We start from the raw sequence: 27,668 nt of genomic DNA, 5'->3' as shown, positions 1-27,668 counted from the left end.
TTATGGCATTAATAACATAATAAGGCCTAAATATTTATTATCATTTAGTGAGTATACACAGTTTTACAGGTGGGACTAGCCTAATGTTAGAAAGTCCAAATCACTGTTACCATTTATTTTTTAACTTGATAATTTCTTAGAAATCCCATCAGTGATCTGTGCCTATTGAGCTCTCCTTGATTTGCAGAATTTGCCCGGAAGGCAGTTGGGAGCTGATTGCATAATGAGCCACTGCCTTTGTATATCAGTAAATTTGCAAACTTACTGATGAAGGAAATTTGAGTGAATTTGCAAATTTACTGATTACGGAAATTTCAAATGGAGCGTATTTTCAAATGGATCAGAGAAAAAGTCTTTCATGTTCATGTTCATGTTCATGTTAATAAAGCATGGCTAATGTTTATTTTTCATTTTAGCTGATCTTTATGTTGGCTTTCTGCATGCATGCCTAAATAAACTACATGAATGAACAAACATGGAAAAGAGGAAAAACACAGGCTAGCAGGAGAGGTAAGACAAGGTTACATGTGACATTCTCGAAAAGAAAAAAAACTTTAGAAAATATATATGGAAGACAAAAAGTCAGAGAGACAGAGACATACTGAGAATGACAAAGCATGAAGCCAGAGGACTGAAGGAGGAGACCGGTCAGAAGCAAAGAGATGAGAAAATAAAAACACAAGGGCGATAGGGAAAGAAGAGAAGTAGAAATATATAGTCAAGAAAAACTAACAGCTACAAGAGGGGTTGAGAGGACGAGAAAGAAAGGGAAAGGGGTGGGAGTCGATGCACAGCAAGCTCCAGGTTGGACGTGAGCCATTTTAATTTGTCAGTTGGTGTACTAGTGATGAAACTGATGGATGACACCCACGGGACTGCTAACTGTAATAACTACAGCGCAGAGAAACTCAGACACACACTTTATAGACAGATCTATCCTGACCACATGAGACATCAGTGTCAGTAGCTTCAGTTTCTGATGCCGTCGCCCTTCATATGACCCATCAGCACTGCAAACTCTTACTGGAACATCCATTAAGATTACATTGACATGCTTTTCTGTGATGTCCTGAAATCAACAGAAGCTACTGCCAAAGATACTACAAACATGCAAGCCTCTCAATTATTTTTTAGTCCTACAAGTCATGGATGAAATATTGTGGTCTTAAATAGATATGAATTTCTCTTGACCTCTAGGGTTAATACACCAAAAAGTCTCATTTGAAAATGTTTGTGTTAAAAAGCCAAGGTAATGCAACGAAACAATAAGTAAATAAATATAAGAAGGGTACAAGAATAGCTACAAAAAAATAGATTAAAATGCTGAAAATTTGCAATAAAGAAATTAAATAAATAAAACGAAAAAACTGAGAAAACACTAAATATTAAAAAAAACACAAAAACGACCGAATAAGACAAGAAGTGAAAACAATGATTCAGCCAAAGTTCTGTTTAAAGGCTGAAATTTTGCATTAAAAAAATGAAGGAAAAGGAAGATGGGTTTGGAATTTGGGGTATAAAAAATAAACACTGGGATAAAACAAGAGCCAGAAATGCTTGATTAGGTGCAATTTTGTGTTAAACTTGTGTTTTTCCCATTAAAATAATGGGGGGAAAACAAAACTAGAAAAGATTCACGTAAAAGAAAACACAAATATATGTATTAAAATGCTGAGACTGAACAATCAGGATTGCATTTGAACGTTCCTTCAGTTATCACTGCATGTTCTACTGATTCTGTTTTTATCATTATGTGTGAGTCACTCTTTTTGACTGATATAACTGTCTTTGTGGAGAAATATTACACGCGAGGACTAAGTTAAGGCTTGCTCTGCATTAGTCATACGTGCTGTTTGCTGGATTGGTAGTATGAGCCAATTACTGAAGGGGAGACTTGTTTGATGGGACAGTAGTAGGATGTGAAGTTGAAAAACGGGCTTAGAAATTACAGCCTGTCAGAAGCTCAATTTTCAACCAGAGGCTTGTAAAGAAAGTGGAGACTTAAAGATTTGGTTCATCATTTAACAATTTCAAATGATTCGGTCTCCATAAAACGTAACTATGCTGCGATAAATATCTTAACATGAGTCGTCACTTTGTGAGTAGCTCAAGATGAGTTGTACTTTATCAACAGTAATTATTTTGAAAGTAGGTTTTCCACTTTTGTCAAAATGTGTCTCCATGAGGCTCAAAATATTGTGCAGATAATGGGTCTAATGTTTCAAAAATAGTGTAAAATCAATATATTTTTTTTTCCATTTAAAGCCTGTTCTGAAACTCTACTTCTACTAAAGGTGAGTCAAACATATCACTGGCTCAAAAGAACTGTAAAATTAATACATCTACAGTTTTTTATTACTGCGTTTTATCGTTGGCTTTAAAATGAATGGTAAAGGCGAACCGAATCTTGTATTTGATAGGCTTGTTGTTCTGGAAGATAACATAATAAACTTAACTGTGACTCAGTGACTGTTCCTGTAAAATCCTGTCATTATAACAAAAGGTTCAGACTTTTCCTATCACCGATGCAATGTAACAGAAATGAATACCGTATCTTCTTCCTCGCTTCTCAATGTGATCAGCTCTCCAGCAAAATGCAATATATGCATCTGTGTTAATATTACTGTGGAGGCAATAGGTATCATCGATTTCCAGATCCCCCTGTCCTTCTGATGTAATGCAGTGTGGCGGTAAATGTGTTTTGCCTCACAGACAAAATAAAAGTTTCCAACAACAAAGAATGGTTTATCTCTGAATGAGCTTGTTCTGTTGTTTTCTCCTAAAGATGGGAGAGCAAATCCAGTTTCTACTCTTCGTCTCCTTTTCCTCTTCCTTCTCTCTCACATCAAGTGTTTTGCACTTGATCCTACACATCTCACTCCCTGTCTATCTCCACCCGATTTCCATCATCACTCTGCTTCTCTCTTTTGTTTCTAAATCATCCATCTGACCTCCTTTCCCTGTAATCTTTGGTCTGTCATTCTGTTGCTTTCTCCTTCACTCTATCTTACTTCTGGTACAGGTTGCCTTTCGTGTCTCGCACTTGTTGTCTCTGACACTTGTTGACTTCCCCTTGGCACGTCTCCTCAGGGAAAACCCACTGCCACCTTAAGTGCCTTTCCATTACTCTGAAAACTCATGGGAAGTTTTGTGAGATCGAGCCTTCAAGAGCTGAGGTAGTAAGTCAACAACTAGGCACCCTCCAGGGGAGCATCTTACCCAGACTGCATTGTAATGTTTCATAATGTCATCTGCACAATAAGCCATGGAATATGTAGGGTAAATTCAGGTATACTGGGACAGTTTTTGTAATTCTATCTTATGATCTCATTCTTGTCATGAATTTATAAAAGTAACCCAACATATGATATATTTCTGAATTCCTCAAGATGTCTGCTTTCTTTATGTGCAGAAATGAAGTGTGTACAATATGTTGACAAAGCTGGGTTCACCATTTTGTTGTAGCTGAGACAAAACTCATTTTCACAAACATGTTTGGTAATTTGGGACACAGTCTCATTAGAGTAGGCCCTAGCTTTTAGCTATTTCAAAACTAATTATAAACGTATTTCTTAATCAAAAATTTAATTAAATATGTCTAATGTTACTTGATAGTATGTATTTAGGCCAATTAGGGCTAACTTGGCCAAGTTATGCTAATCCGTGCTAATATTTAGCACAATTAGCATACGATGCCAATGATGCTAATCTCCCAAATACTTCTTACTAATTAAAAGTCGCTTGTAGGCTACATCTCTTTGATTCTGTGTGGACGTACATGTGAGGTCTCTCTTTGTATCAGTTTATATGAACCCACACTCTGATATATTTTCATTTTAATAGCCTTTTAACAGTGTCCCAATTTACCTGAAACATGCTGTCCTAAATTACCACACCATGTTTGGTAATTTGGGACAGTGTAAAAATGTCCTAATTTAAAAAATGTAAATTCAAAACAATATATCTTTATTTTGGTACACGATTATACTATACATGTCTGTATATCATTTATATCCACAATGTATTAGTAATCAGATTTTTATAACCTTATATTAAAATCAAGCTGAAGCTTATGTCATTTCTCTTTTTGGGGATCAACTTCCTGTTGATGCAGACCACACACCCCCATGTGATGACACATAAATTATGTCATGTGACTTTAGTTACACGCATCCACAGCAATGTCTCAGCACCAATAACTTTGACTTGAACTTTTCAAGTAAAATGCTGTTTTCTTCTGCTGTCCCAAATTACCTGATTTCCCAATATACCTGAGTTCACCCTAGTAAGTAAACAAAACTTATTTAGAGAATTCTGGAAATATTCTATAACTTTCCTACATGTTTTGCCATTTTATTATTTTAAATTATTGCACAAACTTGAGGGCCTAGGCATATTTGAAACCTTTAGAATCTTTTTCATTGCTTCACAATGCAGTTGCATGGAGCTCCCCTTGGTGATGTGTTCAGGGATGCAGGAAAATGTAAGGACCACATCACAGAGTAAACAGTGTCGGAAAAAGGCAAACAATGAAAAGCATGGCCAACCCACCATTTTTCTCAAAATTACGTAATTTTAGCATGAAGCATGAATAAGCTGTAAGCCATCTCCCCCTCCTCCTCACTGCTTTGTTCTACTCCTCCTCTACACTTTGCTGCTTGGTTAAAGGCACACTGTTTCCATAGAGACGAAGTAACTGCCTGACAACTGGTGGTCAAGGAAGTGCGAGAAGGAAAGAAATAACAGGGCAGTTAAACACACAGAGTTTCTATTGTTATGCTTCAGAGACTCTTAGCAGAAATTTCAGTCTGAAGGGGTCCCACACCTTGTCTATGGCTCCAGACATGGAATGAAAAATGCACGTCTTGCAGTTAATTGAGTTTGGAAATGTTAAATGTTGGGCGCATAACACAAGAATTAGAAATAATTACTTATTTTGGAGAAGAGTGGTTACTATTACCAAAGGAATATTTTGGTCAAATTATGGTGCTAGTAAAAAAGTGCTCTCCTGACACCGGGGATGTGCATGTCAGTGCATTCCTAGTTGTAAACACTACGGGGAACATCTGACAGAGGCAGAGATGCCGGTACTGAAAAGGCCATATGATCTCCACAAATACAAGGTTTCCTTCTCTTGGGAGCATGATTGTGAACAGCAAAGTTAGTGTTTGTATGAACAAGGAAGCAGGAGGAATAGTCATTTGAAAATTCAAAAAAGTTGTTAGTGCTACAAGGGTCACAGGGTAGCATTGATTGAGTTAGATTATACAGGCTCATATCAACAAGAACAACAGTCTACAGTCATGATAGTAGCTCTATACCACAGATAAAAGCTTACATCAACATTAAAGTTTTATCCTGATGATGGCGCTAAATGAAAAAGTTAAGGGGTCACCAACGTCATTACAATTGATCTTAAAGTGGACAACAAAATTTCATGACAATAATAATATTTTTTTCACTAGAAAGTCTCACGGGGAATTAGTCATCAAGTGAATGACTTCCACATTCAAATCAAAGTGGGCAGAAACAATTTGCACTGGCTCATTCTAGTTCTAGTGCTGGAAGAGACTGGCTGGCAATCAGCAGCTTCCAGCCTCTGCCATCACTTACAGCAATGCACACACATGCACACTCACACAGAGCTTAAAAGCAAGCCACAGGTCTGGTTAAATGTCTCACAGCACTTATGTTGGTAAAATGGCTTCACCTGCTGTTGAATCCAGTTGACATCTCCCTTTATCTATCAGCTTTCCCCACTATCGCATCAGCACCCAGAGTCACGGTGGCCTCACGCCTACACAAGGGGGTCAGCAGTGAATGTGTATTGATGTTTTGCTTACACACACTTGAAGAGAGCATGAACACTGGCACGTATACCCCCGCACGCTCCGAGTGCGTTTCGACCTCACTTCAAGCACGTGCAAACAATCTGTGGTGAGCGCATACTCACATCGATACTCACAAAGAGCTTGATTTAGAGCCTTTACTAAAGTGCCATACGTGCACCCTGCTGCACTACTTACATGGTGTGCTTTGAGCAATGACGCAGTATCTGAATTGGGAATATGTCCCTTGTGAACTCTATCTCTGCAGCCTAAAACTGTACTACTATCAGTTTCTTACAAACATACACTTTTGAGTTCTAATAATGATTGGATGTGAAGTGCTGATTCAATGAAGTTGAACTTGTATCCCTGAGATCCCTATGGGTGTGTTATGCAGATATTTTGGGTTTCATATTTTGGGGGATTTGAGATATCCATCTCTGAAACTTTGGAACTATTTCTTTACTTGAAAAACTGGATAAAAGTAGTTATGCAAACTGTCTCTTCTGTGGGTTATCCTGTAAGAGAACCTGGGACATTGTTTATTTTTATGTCTTGTTGCTTGTATTTTTTAAGTTCTTTGTGCACCACACATACAGTTGCATTCATAATCACTGTATCAGGTTAGTGGCAAAAACTGATAGGGTAAAATTATCAATTATAACCAGTCCACTCAGCCTCTGTGCCCCTCTGCACTCCAAATGTTGCTGATAAAGAGGATTGTAATGGGGATTTAGACAATGTTCTACCAAGAGTTGCCATAGATCTAAGTAACAATAGCCATGGTAAATAATTTCTTGACTTCCTCAGGGATTCTACATGCTGTGTTTTAAATGGCAGAATTAATCCAGGGTTTACCCTAATCCACATCAAGAGGAAAAGATGTGGTGGACTATATGATAAGAGACCGTGACTGTCTGGAGTCTTGTGTTGATAATATATAATATCAAAAAGTAACGCACACCAGGGGTTGTAGTGATCACTGGAAGTAGACTTGAGAGTAGGAAAAAAGTGTTGCATATGTATTTCTCCTTTATTTAACTGATGACGTTTCAGCCCTCCGGCCTGCTTCAAGATCAACAATCATGAGGATTGAGTGTGCATGTAATTACGTAAACAGATCTAATGGGCCGTAATGATGCAACCTGTATTGATCTCATTGGAGAATGTCTCTTACTTGATCACTCCTAGATGTTACAATGCAATGCCGGTGTTAAAATAAGGGAAGACAACATATCAATCGCTCAAACAAAAATAAGATACAGAACTTTTCCTGAGAATTTTCCATCCTCTAATGTGTGTCACTCTGCATTTATGGAGTTTACTAGACATCCTGAGATTTGTATGTTCTGTGGTAAGTCAATTTTAGGAATACATCAGTGTCAACCTAGAAAATCCAAATAAAGCTCATCAGAAAAGAAAGAGCTCCAAACCATATTGGAACTCATACCTTAAAAAGTTGAGGAATGAAAGGAAAATGGCTAAAAGGAAATTTCAACAAAGAGACACATACCATTTGTGTTTGACAGGAATTTACAATTATTTAAAAAGGACATTTTGGAGAAGTCACTCATTCATTAAGTATTAAAGTAATTCCAAAACCATCTAAAAAAGATCCAAGAATGCCTCCTAATTACATGGGAATCGGCCTGCTAAGTTCAGTGTATAAACTATATTCCACTATTTGGACTGTTAGGCTGACCCAGTACCTGACCCAGTACCTGAACCAGTACCTGGACCAGTATCTGAACCAGTACCTGAACCAGTACCTGGACCTGAACCAGTACCTGGACCAGTACCTAGGAACTGTAGAATATTTGGTTGATGAGCAGTATTGATTTAGGAAAGCATTAATGCAATAAAAACCTTGTACGGTTGTCCTGTTTCCTGTTTAGAGTTAACTAATAAGTTATTGGTTTTGTATTCCCGAGGTGATGTCCTTTCTCTTAGCCTGCTTACAATGTATGTAAATGACTTGGATCTTCAAATTAATTAATCTAATTTAGGTATACATTTGAACTAATTGAACTTGCTCTACTGGATTGAGGATGATTTACAAAATGTGTTAAATGTATTCAAGACATTTTGTTACTGTTAATAATTATGTTGCTAGTCTGGTCCCTGGTCTCTTTTTCTAAATAACGGTGTCTTGTAAGCCTGATTGGGTCGAGCATATTATTTATGCATGACACAATAATTAAAACAATTAAAATCAATCAATCAATTCCATATAATGATGTTAAACCTTAATAGAATCCTTTGAATGCTGATTGGGATTTGTTGTCAGTTTGCCTTTTTCTCACAAACAATTAATTACACACGTCTACTCATTATTTAAGGCATCATAAAAAGAGATAGCACAAGCGGTGCACAGTGAGCGCCAAAAAGTGAAATGTGACCGGCTACGTGGCTGTCTTTTGGAAATGATTTATTGTAGATTACAGAGCTGACATTGCACTGATGTGACTTTAGGTAACATGTGCCCTCTCCATCATGACACCGGGTGCTGTGTCAGCCACACAGTGCTTCGGCTACAATATGCTGTGGGAATATCACTTGGGTCTGTGGCCTGATATATAGTCCTGATGCCTTAGAGTCAACAAGCAGACACAGAGGGGGTTAAAGACAAATTTCATCATATTCAGGTTTTCAGACTGCATATGTGCTGTACAGAGCGTACAGAGCACAGAGGAGCAATTTAACATGATAGTCACAGATGATAAGCAATGTCTGCGGTTTATATTTTACTGGAAAGAGGCTTTTTAATGGGTACATTTATCTGAAAGTGTAATAAGTAATTATTTGAATTGTTTGTATCCATACCTCTAACCATCAGCTTGTACAAACTTAGTTTTTGTCCTACTTCTGCCTGTCCCTGGACAATAACCTCTACAATATGAACAAGTATGTGTTGCTGTTATATGTCTCTGTTTAATATCATTTTTAGGATTGGAGTGTGTGCTCTTACATTTATTTTTAATAGCACCCCTTTGTCCCCTGCAACCATTACTCACCCTTTTGTGAACAGCTCAAACATAAACAACGTCATTGTTTGCTATAAACTGGAGAGAGAACTGTACATGCAAATATGTCTAGCTCTCTCCAGCCTACAGTAATCCCATTTGAAATTCAAATGTGAGACTATGTGCAGATGAACAAGTGTAACTCTATTCATGACCCCTGGTAATGTGGCTGTGCTGCTGTCTAAATATACAGATGTAAACTGAGGAACATACTTCTCTTTAAAGTTTGGTTATGTTTTAAATCTGCAAGTGGTGTTTTCTTTAGCTCAGAGGAGAAAAAAGGAATCTTAATTGCATTGTAAATCACGCTTAATGTACTGTACACTTTATTATTTTTATGTATGCAACTATTGTCTTTCAAAACAGTTCATTTGCAGGTACAGTGTCCTTATTTAGAATTACAGTCTGTTGCACTCACTAAACTACACACTACCAACTTTATTACAGGGATACATCACAGACATAATAGCCTACACACAGTTCATCTTAATCTTATGATGACATAAAACAGATGATAAGTGAAAGACTTGAATAACACTGACAGATGGTGTAGTAGTCTGAACAGAGAAATGAAAGTTGCAATTAATGAAGTTTTTGGTTGGAGACCTTTGGGTTGGAGAAGTAAAAGAATGAAATGGCACCTGAAAATGACTTCACAGATCTCAAATAGGGAAATAACATTACAGTGACCTTTTAAAATCACCCAGTAAGCCAATATACAAAGTCAAAAAGGTAAATATTCACCAAAACAAATTTCTGGATGGATTTGCATATCATCTCCTGATACACAAGGCTATTCATTGACACCTATGTGCCTGGTGGCTCCACTCCAGGTGCCATGATTTGAATACACACGTCATGGCATAACAACAGTATTTCTGATGGTTATGCAACTTTGCTACACCACTGCATGGTTTGCTATGCTGTACATATTGTTCTGTATTTTGTCATTTTTTGAGTAAAAAACATGACAAACCTAGTTACTCTATTCATAGAAGATAGCTATGACAATTAGGCCATTACACATAAACCAGAATTATACTTTACACTATAGCATGCTCATACAAAGCTAATAGACACACCTTAGATGGATGGAATCTATCTTTTTAAGTCTTTTTATCAATGTCTACACACTGCAGAGGTACAATTTCAAGATATACCTTGCACAGTTGGAAACACAGAAAAAGAAAATGTCAGTAAATTGCTCAATTAACACACACTCAGTGGACACTTTATGAGGTCCACTCCAACATCTCACCCCACTACACATCAAGTGATGTGTAACTAACTTGGAGAGGCTCAGCTACAATGTCTACAAAATGTAACAGCAGGCAAATAACATGATCAACACGACTATACAATGAGATTCTGGGCGCACACTCTGACCTGCTACAGTATCTCAAACCTGAGACAGAGATGGGAGGAGATTTTGTTTAACACTATATTCTGGTATTTTCTACACAGAATAGAGCTGCTTAGTATTGAGCGAAGTCAAACTCTAAGCTCATCTGGTTCAAAACAGTAAAACAAATCAGTTGTGTTCCTCTTTTATAGGCTTTATTCCATCTATCCAACATTTTTATAACTACATGCATTACGATGCATTTTCACGCTGACAAACGCATACATACACACACACACACACACACGCACACACACACACATATATATACTGATCAGCCATAACATTATGACCACCAGGGTGCCCAGGTGGTCATAATGTTATGCAGCCCTATACACAACAAACTGTGATGCACTGTGTGTTCTGACACCTTTCTATCAGAACTAGCATTAACTGTTTCAGCAGTTTGAGCTACAGTAGCTCGTCTGTTGGATCGGACCACACTGGCCAACCTTTGCTCCCCACGTGCATCAGTGAGCCTTGGCTGCACATGACCCTGTCACTGGTTCACTGCTTTTCCTTCCTAGGACCACTTTTGATAGTTACTGACCACTGCAGACTGGGAACACCCCACAAGAGCTGCAGTTTTGGAGATGCTCTGACCCAATCGTCTAGCCATCACAATTTGGCCCTTGTCAAAGTTGCTCAAATCCTCACACTGCCCATTTTTCCTGCTTCTACCACATCAACTTAAAGGACAAAATGTTCACTTGCTGCCTAATATATCTTAACCATTGATAGGTGCCATGATAAGCAGATAATCAGTGTTATTCACTTCACCAGTCAGTGCTCATAATGTTATGGCTGATCGGTATATATATATAATTATCAGGCTTGCAATGCCCAGTGACCAGAGTATTATCAAAGCATTAGAGGTTGCCATTGGGACATGCCTATACTGAGTTGTGAATAATGAGGAGGTCACCCCGCTGTTTGGGAGTTGTGGGGGTCTTTAAGAGTCAGACAGCATCAGATAGGTGTGTGCGATAATGAGAGAACATGTCTCCATGCGCAGGGGCAGTTTTACTGATTCAAAAGGCCCCAAGCAAAAATCAAGAAAAGGCCCTGCAGACCAGTTTGCACGATCAAATAATTTTTGAGGTGAAAACATTTCTTCTTCTGGCAGTAGCTGTACAAATGTATGGCAAATAGGATTATAGTATAGCGCTTGAAATATTACTAGTTAATATTAATATTTATTATATTTACATGACAAATTCTATTCTATATTATTAAATATTGAACATTTTCGGACATAAATTGTGTCTGTCCTTTTCACTATATGCTTCTTTAATTGAAGGAAAAAACACTACTTCAAATTATGTGAGAAAAGCATAACTCAGGTTACCTCCCATTAATTATGCTGTTTACTGTGTGTTACTCCCTCCAGTTTAAATCACGAACACAAGTCGCGCTATTATTGACAGACTATAGGCTATACTATATACTATCTCTTAATTGAAAGTAAATTAAAAAAAAAAAAAAAAAAAAAAAAAAACCCCCCACCAAAAAAGGGGAAAAAAAAAAAAAAAAAAAAAAAAAAAAAAAAAAAAAAAGAAAAAAAAAAAAACCCCACCAAAAAAAAAAAAAAAAAAAAAAAAAAAAAAAAAAAAAAAAAAAAAAAAAAAAAAAAAAAAAAAAAAAAAAAAAAAAAAAAAAAAAAAAAAAAAAAAAAAAAAAAAAGGGCTATAAATATGTTATTTGGAAGTGTTACGCACCTCTTTGTAAGATAAAGGTCTTCTTTACAAACTCTCCTGGTGGTGGCAAAAGGAATTAAAATTATCATAAAAAAAAAGTGGGTGGGAAAAGAGGCGGTCCACCAAGAATATTAAAGAGAAGATTTGTATAAGGGTTTTGTAATAAAAAAAATAAAAAAAAAAGACAGTTTGCCTTGTCTTATGGCTCTCACTTTCCTAAGGGTTTCTGCTGATCAATAATCCAGCAGTATTTGTTCTTCAGGGGCCTTTAAGGTTCCTCGGTAATTGCTAATACACATTAATGACATGTAATATTTATAGCAATTTTGTTGGATGGCTTTGACCAACCTTGTCCAACTGGAGAACTTTAGGAAGCGATCGATCAATGAACCTTCCGCTGTCATAGTGTGTACCTTGTGTACCACAGCCTTACGAACTTCTGGGTCTTCGACTGCAACATCTCCCACCTTAACATCTCCACTGGAAAGCTCATCAAACCAGAGAAAATCTGGACCAAACGGGGAAAAAATTTACCGGTTAGTAAACCAGTTGGATGCAATCAAATCCCTTTTCCTAAACCCCCCTTGACGGGTTGCAGGAAATTTTTTTCATATATCTCCCCCCTTGGTTTGGTTTTTTCCTGCCGTGCTGGGCACGGGTTTTTTTAAAAAAAAGAAACCGTCTGGCGTCATTGTTGACATATCCAAGAACGACTTGAGGCCCGGCCCAAAAAAAACCCTTGTCTTTTTTTTTCTCCACCCTTTTTAAAATTTTCTTAATTGAAAAGAAAAAAAAAAACCGGAAAGCCCAAGTCGGGGCACCCGGGTGACCTTTGTGGGGGCCACTCTTGCCTTGCCCATGACCAAGGAACAGTGGATTTGGTTTGATGCACGGATTGCTCAGGTACGTACATTCTCCATACCTCTGACACTACCGTCAGAAAAAAAAGGAGGGCGTATTTCTTTTTTTTTTTTTAAAAACCTTCAGGGTAACAAACCTAAACCTAACATAACAAAAGTTTGTTTATGTACAAACAAAAACCCATCCTCCCCGGACGGCCGTAGGTAATGGGTTAATCCCCCCAAACCTCCCCCCGCCACTCCGCCCAAATAATTAACTTCCCGCCCACAAAAAAAAAAGAAAAAAACCAAAAAGGGCGGAAAAAGAGGGCAAGAATGAAAAAACTCCCCTTATACTTAGTGGCCCTCAATCACAATCACCCTAAACTGGAACTGGTCTGAAGCTAAACACCATTTAAAACTAAGACCCCCCCCATTTTGGGGTTCCCCCCAAAAAAAAACAATTCATTTCCAACCGTTTCAGCACACCCTTCTTCGGGGGTAATGAAAAAAACCCTGGTGGCTGAAGAAACAAACTTGTGGATATGTAGTTGCCAGCGCTAAAATCTGCCTCGCTTCCCTGACCAACTGTATTGTTTCATCTATTGTGAACACACTTGTCAGCCCTCATCCCCAAAAAAAAATTTTTTTAAAAAGAAGAAAAGGTACGCCACCAATAACCAACTCCTTGCCAAAAAGCATGATGGTAGAGGTAATAGTTCGCGGCGACGGGGGGGGGCCCCCCCCAAAAAAACATCCCTTACACGGAAGGTTGGGGTTGGGATTGAAAGTCCCCCTTCCCCCCCAAAAAAAAACTAAAAAACTTTTGGTTTTTCCTTTTACGTAAAATCATGGAACATACGCCCAAAATCCCAAATAATTAATCCTGCGACTCCGGCAAACAAACCCAAAAAAAACATCTAAAAAATTTTTCCCTTTTAGCCCGCCCACCAAGAAAGAAATCAATTAAAAACCTACCTAACAACCCAAACCAACAAACAAAAACCCCCCTTTTTTCCGGTTTTTTTCGGGGGGGAAACCCACCTTGCGGGGGGGGGGACCAGGGAGGGGGTCTTCTAGATCTTTTCAGCATCTCCGCAAGCTATTGTTTCACTCATAAAGTTTACAAAACCTACATAGTATCCTTTTTCTCCTAATTCGTTTTTTTAACCCAAAAAACGGGGAATTGATCTTTATCTCCTCTTGGAAAGTTGGCGTGGCCTTTCTTAAAAAAAAGGATGCCTCATTTAACAGCCATTTGCTTTTTCTGTTCCCCCCCCCCCCTAAAGGAAGAGGGGAAAACCCCCCGGGAGAAAAGTGAGCATCCTCAACGGTTCTCTCTGTGAAGTCTGACTCGAGCACCTTTATCACATCTGGTGGAGTGATTAACTCCTTGACTTGTGTTCGGCAAATGTATCGGACTTCACTTGTTAGATTAGTAGGTGACTTAAGATGAGGGGTCACCTGTCTCACAATAATGCTGTGGCTGCTTCCAATGGCATCGCCATAGTCGACACAGGGATTGACACAGCCGACTATACTCCAGCCAAGGTCTGTTCTTTGAGCAAATGGCTCATTGTCTTTACCTGATACAATTTCTCTTGGCAGCAAGGCTTGAGAACAATTGTAACCTATGAGCAGACCAATGTCACACTGGATTAAAGGTGCGATCTCTTCAGCAAGGTGCTCCAGGTGCGGCCATGCCCTTGCTGTCTTGGGTGTAGGAATATGACTTAGATTGGCAGGAATGAATTCTCTTGAATAGGTTACTGGGAGAACGATTTTCTTTGATGAATAAAAACCTCTGACCTGCAGCCCAGTAATCTTTTGACTTGGAATGACAGCTCTTTGGGATGACAATGTGGAGAGCTTTAAATGCACAGGCTCTTTTTGCGTGTCCAAAGTTTCTGCCTTCTCTTGCAAGATGAAGGTGGTGTCACTTTGGTTGTCCAGAAGTGCATATACGAGAACCTCAGTCTCTGGGTTACTTGTCGTGGACAGCCAGACTGGAATAACAGTGGATGTATAGGTGCTGTTCATGTCTTGCACCACTCTGTTAGATGTGGCTTCATACGACGTTTCATTGGTCTGTTTAGAATCTGTTCTTTCCTTCTCCCTTGAGTGTTTCCCACTCTCTTTACATTCATCAACCAGTTGTTCTTTCTTTCCGTTTTCCTTAGTACACGTTGGGTGTTTCCTTTTACATGTGTCACAGACACTTCTCTGTTCACAGTTCTTTGAATGGTGTCCTGTTTGCAAACATCCAAAGCACAATTTCTTCATTTGCACAAACTTGACTCGTTCGGCTATAGACTTGTTCCTGAACTTCCGGCATGTCTGAAGGCCATGGATAACTTTCCCCCAAAAAGCCCCCCCTTTAACATCTGGTCTTTCTTTTCAGATACATTCAAAAACCCTTTTACCCCCAGGGTCGGGTCTTTGGTGTCTTCATTTTTCCCCCCCCCCCACCTTCCAAAGCAAGGAGGGGGGTCGCTGGGTTACAAGCTATCTTGGCTTTTTTGGAAACAAAGTTAACAAATTGGCTGAAGCTAAGGAATTTGGCTTCTTCTTTCTCACTCAAAAACCTTTTTCTCTTCCCCCCGGTTTTCAACCAAAAAAGAATTTTGCAGAATTTTTTTTTTTTTCCACCCCCCTAAAATTTAAAAAATATAATCTATTACAATGCAGCAAGCCAGCCTCCCCCGCAGGAAGGAGGACAAACTCTTTACTTGGGTGGGGTCTTTTGGTGTCTCTTTTCTTTGCCGATGAGATTTTCCTCAAAAAAAAAGCAATCAAAAAAAAAAAAATCCTCCTTACTTCTCCTATGCCCTCCCCCCCAGGAAACTATGCCGCACCCGCACCAACAAGCAAGTAATTACCCCTAATGTCCCTTCCCGAACATCCCACAAGGAGGTAGAGGGCCTTCATTTTTATTAAAATATATTTTTCTATTATTAATGATTGAAAAAAAATTTTATACCTTTTTTTTTAAGTGTGTTGCCTTCCACAGAAAACCCTCGGAACTGGGGGCCGGGTGGGCTTAGGGGGCTTGCCCTTGCTTAAGCTAGTGGTGTAGTGGACCCCCCTGAAGGGCCTTAGCCGAAGGGTGGCCCCCTTGTGGTGGTTTTTTTCATCACAGGGGGTGGTAAAGGTGGCCCGCCTTTGGGTGGGACCGTGTGATGGAATAGGATAATTGGGGGGGGGAAGGTGTTTTTGCTCTGGGTAGGCTTTCCCAAAAAAAGCCTTCCTGATATTTCTTCGTCCCAAAAAATTGTTTTTTTTAAAGAAATGTAGCTTTGGTTGGGTTGCTCCTTTTTTTTGATATCATTCAACACCTTATCTCTCTCTGCCTCTCTCCTTCTTTTTTTTTTCTTCTTTTTTTTCTTTTTTTTTTAAATCCTTATATTTTTTATTTTCTTAAACATATTTTTCTTCTTCTTTTTTAAATTTTTCACTTCTTTTATAAAAAATTTAGTTGGAGTGGGAGCTGTTGCAGCGCCCTGTTCTTTTGTCTTGGTACTGGATAGAATTGTTTGTTTTTATATTTTAATTTTAAATTTCCTAAGATTTTAATAAAAAAAAAAAACAAAGATAAGGCCTGGATACAAGGTTTTTATTTTATTCTTTTATTTAAATTTTTTTTTTAACTTTTACATTGTGACTTTTCCGTCCCAAATTGAGCCCTGAAAAAAAAAAAAAAAGCAGTAATCGGGAATCGCCATTGGGCCCCACGGCCCGGGTCCCTCTGCAAGAACAAATTTTCACCTAAACTTTTTTAAAACCATTTACCCCTTTTTAAATTTAGTTTTTTATAATTTTAATGTGGTGCTTTAGTGTATTCCTTTTGTTGCTTTATTAGCTTCCTTTGTCCACTTTTTATAATTTATCGTTGCTAAAATCTTAGGATTGATGAAGATTCTTTGGGGGTTGGTTCGTAATATGTTGGGTTTCTTGGCGTCAGTTTTGGGTTTTCTGGCTCCCTCGTGGTCCTTCTTCTGCCACGGCGGTTGCCCTTTTAAATAGGTCTGTTTCTTTTTTCTATTTTTCTGGTACACTTCTTTTTCTCCCATTCTCCACAGCTTCTCCTATCCCCCCACAGCCACACCCTTTAAGTCCAAATTCATTAATACATATATATTAAAATTTCTACATAAATTATTTTACTTGCATATTTTAAATGTTGTTAAAAAAATTTTAGTTTAAATTGACTTATTAAAGTTAAAGTAATAATAATTATTTTAAAAAAACTTTAAATAAAAAAAAACCCCATTTCAAATAAAAAAAAAAAAAAAAATCACCCTTTAAAAACCCAACCACTTATCCACATAAAAAATTTAAAAAATTATGGTAAAAGTGTAGGTAATAATAAGGTTAAATAAAGATGAACATGAACTAAAAAAAACTTTAACTAAAATAAAATAAAAAATTTAAAAACCATAAAAAACCTTATACAAACTTAAAAAACACCAAAAAAAAATAAAAAAAACAAAAAAAAAAATTAACAATAAATTTAAAAATTAATTTAATATAAAAAAAATTATAACACTTTCACACCAAAACCCCCTTCTCAAAAAAAAAGCAACAAAAAAACCCTTTTCAAAACCCAACAATAATATTAAATTTTTTTTATATATGTTGCCTAAAAACGGGGTAATTAAAAACTTTTATCCACCCTTTTTTTTTTGCCGGTTGCATACTCCTTATTTTGCCTGACGCTGGCATAAGGCGGAAAAAATAATCAGCCGCCCCCTCCGCAGCAGGTGCAAAAAAAAACATCCCAAATGTCGGGGGAGGCGGGGTGGCCCCGATTGCTCCCCCCTCTATATTACAAACACAAAACAAAACTCCTTATTAAAAGCCGCTCTTTTTTAATCACAGGTCAGTCTTGCCCCAAGGACAAAAATAAATAAAAAAAAAAAAAAACAATTGAGATTAAAAACCCACAAAACAAATCAAAAAAAAAAAACAAAAAAAAAAAAATAAAAAAACAAAAAAAAAAAAATATAAAAAAAAAAAAAATTCAATAAAAAAAAAACTTGCTTTGTTTAAAAAAAAAAAAAATAAAAAAATAAAAAAAAAAAAATAAAAACTTAACATTTTTAAAAAAAAAAAAAAAAAAAAAAAAAAAAACCTAAAAACCCAACTCAAACCCAAAAAGAAAAAGAAAAAAAAAAGAAAAAAAAAAAAAAAAAAAAAATCAAAAAAAAAACTAAAATCCAAAAAAAAAATTCAAAACCTAATTAAAAAATCTACATACCTAAATCCTCCTGTGCCTGTTCCGTGTATATTAAGTACAAACCACCCCAAAAAAAAAAACAACATTACAAAAATTAATAAAACAAAATATAAATATATATATATGTCCTTAAATTTAAAATATAAAAAAAAAAAAAAAAAAAAAAAAAAAAATAAAAAAATAAAAAATTTAAAAATAAAAATGTAAAAAAAAAATAAAAAAAAAAAATATAAATAACTAACATACACTGTGAGCGCTATTATTGACAGACTATAGGCTATACTATATACTATACTATAAATATGAAGTGTTATGCAGGACAGTTTGCCTTGTCTGCTCTCACTTTCCTAAGGGTTTCTGCTGATCAATAATCCAGCAGTATTGTCTTCAGGTAATTGCTAATACCATTAATGACATGTAATATATGCAAATACGCTTTCCAGGAAATGTGCGGTGGGTGACTGGAGAAGAGGGATATGGAGCAAGTAAACAGATGCAAGCTTTTGTGTGTCAAAGCTGCAACATAATTTGACTCCTTTGTTCATACTTGCATGTATTAATTATTGTTCTAACTAAGGTGCCAAGGCCTACCCACAGATTATTTGAAGAGGACAGTGCTTTAGGAGTCTCTGTCTTAAATATATCTGAATGTATGTATTTGTATGTATTTGAATTGTGTCGACTGCTTGAAGTGATAAATTAACTAACATTTTCATTGTGTAAACATTTGTGACACACCACACTGAGTCTGTTGGTATATATATATTAGTTAGTTACAAAACTACAGTATGGATTGCAACCCTCTGAACAAAGTCAGTTTTTCTCAGTTGATATGCTACACAAGAGATGACTTTTACCCAAGTGCAACGTGACTGTCATTTATTTACATTTGACTACCTTTAGTTAATAATTAATATATTGCCATATCTGTTTTAACTATGTACACACGAACAAAAAAACCTGTTGCCTTTACATCACCTAGGTACTGGATATAAAACCTGTGACCTCACACTAAAACAACATTTCCAGACTGACTGCACTCAGCGCCTGATCTCAGCAGGTAAGAGACCTTAAAATCAAGAGCAAAAGAATGAATGTAATTTATTCCAACAGTTATCATGTATTGAATTACAGTGGACAGTAAAACCCAGTATACACAGTATGGGTATGCACCAGTTACCCAACAAAAGAGAGGGAACATTTTTTAAACTGCAACATCTTGATAATCTTCCCTCTGATTAGGACTCTACCTTTATTATAAATAATGACTTAATTTAATTTGGTATCTCTGTGCTTCTGATTTAGTCTTTTCTCCAGATGAACGCCACTATAACTGTGAAGATGACACTTGTGTTGTTCTTTCTGGGCTCAGGTAAGGGCCCCTTTCTCTGTCTCATTCTGATATACTTCTTTTGTTATCAGTAGTTTTGAATAAAACATCTACAGTATGTGCATAGGTATGTCTACATGCCGCCATTAGTCGTACTTTTATAACATGCAAAAACTGTGTACAAATGATTTTTTGTATGCATCAGAGTAGGGATATGTTGCTCCTTGTGTGCGACACACATTGCATTTTAACTGAGTGAACTTAATTTCAACAGCACATAATGTTGGTTGTTGTTTTAAGAAGCCATAAACATTAAGTGAAGGATAAACTATTGTTTTGTCTTTCTTTTGACAGGTTTTTTTCACTTTACAATGGCATCAAACCGTCTGAGACTTTTCAGTTGTAAAGATAGTGGGCTTTCTTGGTATGATGCGTTGTCTGAATGTAATATGACAAATGAAACACTTGTAACTCTGTATGACGAAGAGGACGCCAAGTTCACAGCCAACTTCACCAATAGCGTAATCTGGCTGGGTCTGCGTAAGAGGAGAAATATCACTTGGTCAGACGGTACCCCTTACCTATTCAGGAATTTTTCTGTGAATGTAACAAGTGGGGAGCAAAGATGTGTAGCTACCGACGGACAGAAATGGAGCAATTTCAGTTGTTCAGAGAGGAAACATTTCATGTGCTACCATGGTAAGTTTCATCATATTAGATTTCTTTGCTAAATGCTCAATAATTTGTTTGGAAGGTAAAGTTAGGGTTCATGGTTTATTAGAAATTATTATTATATTATTTAACTGCCTCCTTGTATGGTACTTTTGGGTCCTTGTATGTTCAGACCTCTGCACTTGAAACCAAACCAAACAGAGGCAGCATGTATTAAATGTCTTTTTATTGTACACAGTACAATACAATGAAACAGTATAATGAAGATAACAGGTGCATTCAGTGTGTAAATATAGTCGAGAACAACAGCAGCGACACCGTAACACACACAAGCATACATCCTGTACACAGCAAAAAAAATGGTTCTAGGTTTGATGGTGGATTTTTGAGTTAAGCTGAAGGGTATTCTAGAGCCCTCAGAGCTGCTGACATCAGCAAACACGGTGTTGTCAGACTCCCAAATTGAATTGAGGTAAAATGCGACAAAATATTATAGCGTTGTTGTTCGAATTGTGTATCCCTCTACTCTTTATGCTTTTATAACAGCACAGATGTCATCAAACAAATCCACAGAAAGTTTGGAGTACTAACTTTCCCACCTCCTTTGTGAAAGGAGGTACAATTTCTACTATATCTGTTTTGTGGGCCTTTTCACGCCCTTATTAGAAAGGGACAGCCGAAGAGAAACAGGAAAGGGTGGGAGAGAGAGGGGATGACACAGGTCAGATTCGAACCCGGGCCCCTGCAGCAAGTCTGTATATATGGGTCGCCAGCTCTACTGACTGAGCTAACCGGGAGCCCATCTGTTTATGTTTTACAGGTACTAAGTACATCCTGATTGAAAATGAGAAGAACTGGTGTCAGGCTCTGCAGCACTGCAGAAAATACTACACTGACTTGGTCAGCATCGCAAACCAAACACAAAATGAGACAGTGATTAAAATGAAAAATGACACAAGCTTTTGGATTGGACTCATGCATGATGAATGGGAGTGGGCGGACAAAAGCTGCTCTTCATTCAGAAAATGGAATACGGATAGAGACCATCCAAAAGATGACAAAGACTGCAAGCAAAAGGATTCATTGATAGAAGTTTATGGAGTTTTGAATGTGATAACGATCAAAATACACCCCTTTGCTCCCAAGGTAAGTGATAAGCAAACAAATATACTACAAACAAATCGTCTAACATATCAAACCTATATGTAGTCTAAACTCCACAATTGAATTGAATTCACATGTAATTCACAAAAATGGGTTTACAGACAATAACTTTGATTGTTTTAAACACAGTAGTAGTAACGGTATTGCAAATTGTACAAAGTGAGTGATTATACTATGATACTACACATATACATTATAAATTAATAAATGTAAAAAGTTGTGCTCACAGTATATATACTTTTTAATTTGCACCTCGGACAGGTTACCAGCCCATTTCAGAGCTAAGAGACTCACTTGCCAATTTATAGTATGTTTAAAGGTTGTGAGGTGCAAACCAATGTGTCACTTGTTACAGTGAAAGACTGAATAGAAAGGGAACTCCACACAAGAGAATAATTATCAAAACACCAGACGCCAACTTAATGGACAGATTGTTGATGGGCATTTGGTGCTACTACCTGTAAATCTTACTTCTGTCTTCTCCCTGGTTTTAATGTCAGGTACTGTGAGAATCAAAGTCATTAAACAACGTCTGAATTGGGAAAATGCCTATGACTATTGCAAATCTCACCACACACGCCTGCTGTGGATTCAGGATTCGAAAGATGAGGAGGCTGTCGGACAGTGGCTAAATCACACTGATGTTACTGGTCCATTCTGGATTGGTCTGAGGCAGAGTCGAGTTTTTGGATTCTGGATTTGGACGAGCGACAGGATAGTGACCAACAACAACTGGGAGAACGGCACACAACCTGAGCTTCCCTTGTCGAACCACTGTGGTGTCATCAAAAACAACTTCAAGTGGAGTGATGAAAACTGTTTATTTCAGCTACCTTTTCTTTGTGAGGAGGAAATTGTATACATGAATAAATAGTTTAAAAGGTTCGTTGATGGATTAGCTTTAAATGCAGAATCAGTGTGGTGTCGATGCCTGATCATGGAGATGGAAGTCAACCACATAACCCTTGGTATTTTCCTTTACTGCTCAGAATCCTAATGGATGTTTTTCTTTAATTCAATTGGTACAAAATAATCACACATTTCAGATTTTTTTTAAATATATATATATATTTGGAAGTGTTTTTATATTATTATTATATTCTGAAGATAAGTTAATTATATGTTTGTACTTAATTTAAATGATTCATTGGTATCAACAAAAGAGAAAACAAAATGTGGTAGAAATGAATGAATTTATTTCATGCTTGTAATGACTGTATTTTTCACTCGGGTCTTACTCTGTGTCACTTAAAACAATCAAACAAGGTTTGTATATCTGTTTGTAAGCAACCCCACTTGGGCCCCTGTTTTAGCAGTAATAATATAAATATATATTCTACTTTTGTATTCACATTTACAACTTTTAAACCAACTCCAAATATTTTATACTCTAAGATGTGCTTTGTAAGTCTAAGTTGTAAATGTGGTATGATACAGTGTGGAGCAGCACATACACAGAAGATCTCATAGAAGATGTCAGTTAATGTTTGCTGTATGCCTTATGTTTCACTTTCATGAGTTTTTTTGTGTAACTTCTGGGTAAATTCATTTCTAGATAATTTAGTTGTTTGCAATAAAAGACAATACATTTCAAATCCAATCATTGGGATAATATGTTTTAATTAATGCTATCTAATACATAAATACATATATCTCCCGTTAACATCACTGCTATAATAATTTTTCAGTGAATTCATTATGACAAGTGTGGGTCGTTTTTGCCTCTGAGATGTAATGGAGTAGAAGTTGCATCAAATATCAAGTAAAGTACAAGTACCTCAAATCTGTACTTAATTACAGTACATGAGTAAATTTACTTATAGCAGTTATATCCCACCATGTGTGCATTTAAACATAATTAAAATCAATTATTTGCTAAATTCTTTATCATCAGAATCTTTAAACAAGACAACCTCAAGGGATCCATATGTTGTTCTGGCACAAAGTCAAAAGGAATTGTGTTAGTAACAACATCTGTGGTGGAAAGGACATTATTACAACAAAGCAATACAAAGAGTGAAGACACAGATAAAAACAAAATATTATTCATAGAGTCATGTGGGGTTGTGCTGGGTATCTAGAAAGTTGAGAATCTTAAAGTAATCAGAATCCAGGCTAAAGACTGCCACAAAAAGGTTGTGTTGACCATAAACCAACAGAGATGAGAAGAAACACAGCTACGATAGGGATTTTAAAAGAGAGGAAAAAGACAAAAATATGCAGATGGAGCCCTAAAACACGACACTGGAAGGGAGATAAATTAAAAACATAGTAGATAAGTCCAGAAAGAAAGAGGGAAACTGAAAAAAAAAATGAAAACAGGAAGCTTGGACAACTTCCAGGGCCATTATTCACACTGTGGACAAACTTGGAAGGAAGGCTCAATCTGTCACACCCTCACTCATCATTGTAACTCATCATACAGCTCACAGTATGTGTGTGTGTGTGTGTGTGTGTGTGTGTGTGTGTGTGTGTGTGTGTGTGTGTGTGTGTGTGTGTGTGTGTGTGTATGTGTTTTTACAGGCCTCTTGATCATTGCTCATTCCAGGGAAACAGACTTTCTCTTGACTTGTCGTTCAGCTCACTTCTCTGACCATTATTTGATGTACGTGTACAAGTGTGTGATCATAGCTTATCGAGAGGAATCAGAGCTTCTCAGGAAACACTCTTCTGCACGGCATAAATCACCAGCCACTGAGGATATTGACTTGCAGCCAAGCACATTTCTTGGTGCAAAAGCAGCAAATTTTCGTTGGCAGAGATGTGGACAAAATAAGAGGCTGAGATATGGCCCCATTTGGGGTTGAATGACCGCCCAAGCTTGGTGACCATTCAGCCCAAGCTGAAGTATAGAGTAACACAGTCATACCTCCAGCATTTATGGTCCATAGCTGGGCTTTATGCAGAATGTAATGGCTGACTTCTGGTGATGGCATCCAGTTTTAGTCCAGAACTAATACAATACCACACCGATATAGGCCAACCAGTCTCTGTTCCAATTATTCCACAGAGGTTACCCGATTTTCAAATAATAATCACAATAAATAGATGATTATTAGGGGTGTAAAAAAATATAGAGAAATATCGTATCACAATATTTCATTTTGTGATATTGTATTTTGTGGTTAAACCTCCAATTGCTAGAGGGCAGTGTTGTCAACGTACACTGAAGGCTATGATGCTGGATGTTACAGTGACTGTGATGAAAATATAAAAGCAGATCCCACTGTTCTGGTTGCATAAAAAAAAAAAAAAAACTCAGATTGTATGCATACAGTTTTGTGTTCTTTATACTATGACAGTTTTTAATTCTCCCGGTCGAATTTCATGCTACATCTTTTTTTTTTTTGCACCAGGCCAGAATTCAGAGGCACGTTAGAGGAGATTTTAAGCAGAGAAACACACCATTTTGTATTCTTTTAAATGACAGACTACACAAATAAACAATGTATGGAAAAGCCAAAACATTGATTTAACAGCTGAAGGTTGGGGTGTTGATTCTCAGTGGGTTTGATACTACCTGTCGGCCTTTCACATTAGGCCTACTGGTAATCATTTGATTCAATGTTAATTGATTGATGCTTTCCAAATTCTATAACTTAAATACAATCCTTGAAATAACACAGCACTTAATAACATAAGCTAACATAATATCTATGGAAATATCTACTCTTGGAATTCCTGAGTCTCACCACTCAAACAGAAAATTTACTGGATTAGACATAAAATACATAAAAATGATAAACTAAAGTTCTAAACTAAAAGCATTCCTAGGTTAACATGTACATTAAAGTGGACAAACACTCACTTATGGTCCAGAGAGTTAAGCCACATATTAACATAAAAAAAAATAATTGTTCTTTGTGAAACAACAGAAAAGTAAAAATGAAAAACTAACTTGTAATGAACTCTCTCTGAACATATTGGCTGCCAGTGAACTCAGGACTGCTGGAGGGTGACTTGGGGACTGGTTTAATTCTGGCTGGAAACTTGGCAGTAAGCAGCCTGGTAGTCTGGTGGTCTGTTGCATGACTAGCATGAAGTTGAGTAAATGGTGAGTGTGATACTGGCAGTTGAATACCTAATAAAAAATTGTGGTGCCCTCATTAGAGGACGATGTTCAGGGGCAGTTAATATCACCATCACTAAAACGCAAACCATGCATGTAAGACAGTGTCAACAGCCTTATCCAAAATATAAATATCATAGCAACAGAATCCGATTTTCATATCAGCTTCACAAATATTATGCATGCAAACTCATAATCCCTGGCTGAGACTGAGATTTCACTACTGGCTTCATTTGCCAAGGCCTCTTGCTACTGCCCTCTGCATTAGCAGTGTTTCCCCTGAATTAATTTAGCATTGGCGCACTGCCGCTACAAAATTACGAAAACCACCCCAAAAATATTAAACGATTATTAATATTAATGGTCTACTAATGTTTTTCACTCCCTCTCCTCAATCACCAAATGACATCTACATGAAAGTTACTGTTATAAGAGCTGTGTAACTCCTTGAAGGAATAAGAAAGTGTGTAATATGTGTGTGTAGCCAGTGTGTTTGAGAAAAAGGAAAAAGAGAGCAGCCAGCATAAAGGTGACGGTGACATGAGCTTATAGCTGCTGGAAATGTGAAGGAGGTTAGCCCTGGCAAACATCTTCCCTGTGCTTCAGACTGTGGTTTGAAAGCTGAGCAAGAAAGGTAGAAAGTTTTTTTGGCTGCCATGTAACGTTGACTTAACTGCATTTGCTTACTACCCATGTGTAAGTGTTAAAAAATAAGACAGATGTGACGTTAAGCTCAATGGTGATTATGCGCTAATGTAGTCTAGCTGCGTCTGCGGCACCTGTGATAGAGTGAACATTGTTTGGAGTTTCCTCAGCAACAACCTTACACTCCAAAAGGTGTTTTTTTGTCATGTCAATTATAATTTACCAGTGATTACTGTTGTTACTCCTTGATTAGCTTCCTAAGTGACCTTTCTCACACCCTGACAGTTAACAGTTAGAGTAAAAAACACAGCTGAACTTTGGAGATATCAGGGACTTGAACTAGTGACAGTTGAGCATCAGAGCCCCAACTCACACACTCGTAAACCCCCACGGGTACTGTGGAGTACTGCGGGCAAACATTTTTAAATGTTAATTTAATTTCAATAGAAAAGGGCAAATACAAGTGAAAATTTTAAAACGTAAACCACATTTCTTGTGACTGAATTTCATTTAACTTATTTATCATCTTATGTCCCCCTTGTGGGGGTCCAGACATCCAGGTAGGCCACCACTGCTCTAGAGAGCAGCCTTTTAAATGCTTTAAGAGTGGATGGAGGAGATATGGTTGTTTGTTCTCCTTTATTGCACATGTAGTGTGTTAACAATTAAAGGTACTGGTCTGCATAGATAGTAAGTAAGTACTGGAAAAAGTCTCGGGAAAGTAAATTAACTTTTATGAGTACTTGTAAAGCATAAGTTACCGACCCATCCCTGAGAAATAAATTGACACTAAGAAAATACACAGTACCTAACATAACCGAACAGTTTGCCAAAATGTTCAAACCTTCTCAAAACTTTGAATTGGAAAAAAAGTGTCTAGACTCCTTTTCCCTCTCAAAACTTTTTTTTTTTTTCTGGCTGTGACCTGCATTTGTCCGAAGGCACCAAGAGGCAACGAGTGAGAAAGTAAGCGACACGAAGTGATGGAAATAAAGTGGGAAAGAGCCAGAGGAAGGGAGACAAAGAGGAGCAGATGGAGGGATGGAAAAGCGAGAAGAGCAGTGGGGCCTGTCAAACTATTAACGTCATGGTGTGAGCCCGGGGCTCCTGGTGACACAAGAGATGAGTGGACATATTTAGCATTGAGCTCAAAATTTACACACACACACACACACACACACACACACACACACACACACACACACACACACACACACACACACACACACACACACACACACACACACACACACACACACACACACACACACACACACACACACACACACACACACACACACACACACACACACACACACATGCCAGACAACTCTGCAGCAACTAGCCAACTTCCCATAATCCAACAGCGAGCTCCAGTTGGACAATCGGACATTCTGACAAGAAATCAATGTTAAACAACATAGTACAAAAAAGTGTTTTTATACTCCTACTCTTATTTTTATTCATACACAACACTGCAATGTTTGGTCTCTCCCCAATGCTCAGATGTTATAGCAGAATCACACAACACGGCCCATCAGTGTGTGCCAAACTCCTTACATTCAGACTCACAAGCCAAATGGCACAGCCGTTAGCTTGGTGACTCTTTTAAAGTGGTCTTTTGACTGCTTTTCCTGTATATTTTATATTTCATGTTACTTTCATTGTGTATCAAACCAAACAAATAGCCCCCGAATATTTTCTTTTCTGTAGAGATGGAAAATAAAACACATTCTCATCCTGAATTTTAATGCGTTTGTATA

The 27,668-nt window shown here is 37.3% G+C and overlaps 1 protein-coding gene and 2 long non-coding RNA genes across 7 annotated transcripts in view; 2 read left to right on the top strand and 1 right to left on the bottom strand.

Moving 5' to 3' along the window:
• Positions 1 to 27,668, bottom strand: part of grm8a (glutamate receptor, metabotropic 8a) — a 444,440-nt gene that overhangs the window by 170,261 nt on the left and 246,511 nt on the right. The window lies entirely within an intron of this gene.
• Positions 19,040 to 21,089, top strand: LOC127359191 (uncharacterized). Its single transcript, XR_007882613.1, has 4 exons — positions 19,040 to 19,085; positions 19,331 to 19,397; positions 19,710 to 20,054; positions 20,848 to 21,089. It is a non-coding gene; the product is annotated as an uncharacterized LOC127359191 (long non-coding RNA).
• Positions 21,103 to 22,791, top strand: LOC127359193 (uncharacterized). Its single transcript, XR_007882615.1, has 2 exons — positions 21,103 to 21,173; positions 21,692 to 22,791. It is a non-coding gene; the product is annotated as an uncharacterized LOC127359193 (long non-coding RNA).

Source organism: Dicentrarchus labrax, unplaced genomic scaffold (assembly GCF_905237075.1).
Source record: "Dicentrarchus labrax unplaced genomic scaffold, dlabrax2021, whole genome shotgun sequence".
NCBI classification, from domain to species: domain Eukaryota; kingdom Metazoa; phylum Chordata; class Actinopteri; family Moronidae; genus Dicentrarchus; species Dicentrarchus labrax.
The sequence above is the reverse complement of the archived record's forward strand: the minus strand, read 5'-3'. Positions and strand labels throughout refer to the sequence as shown.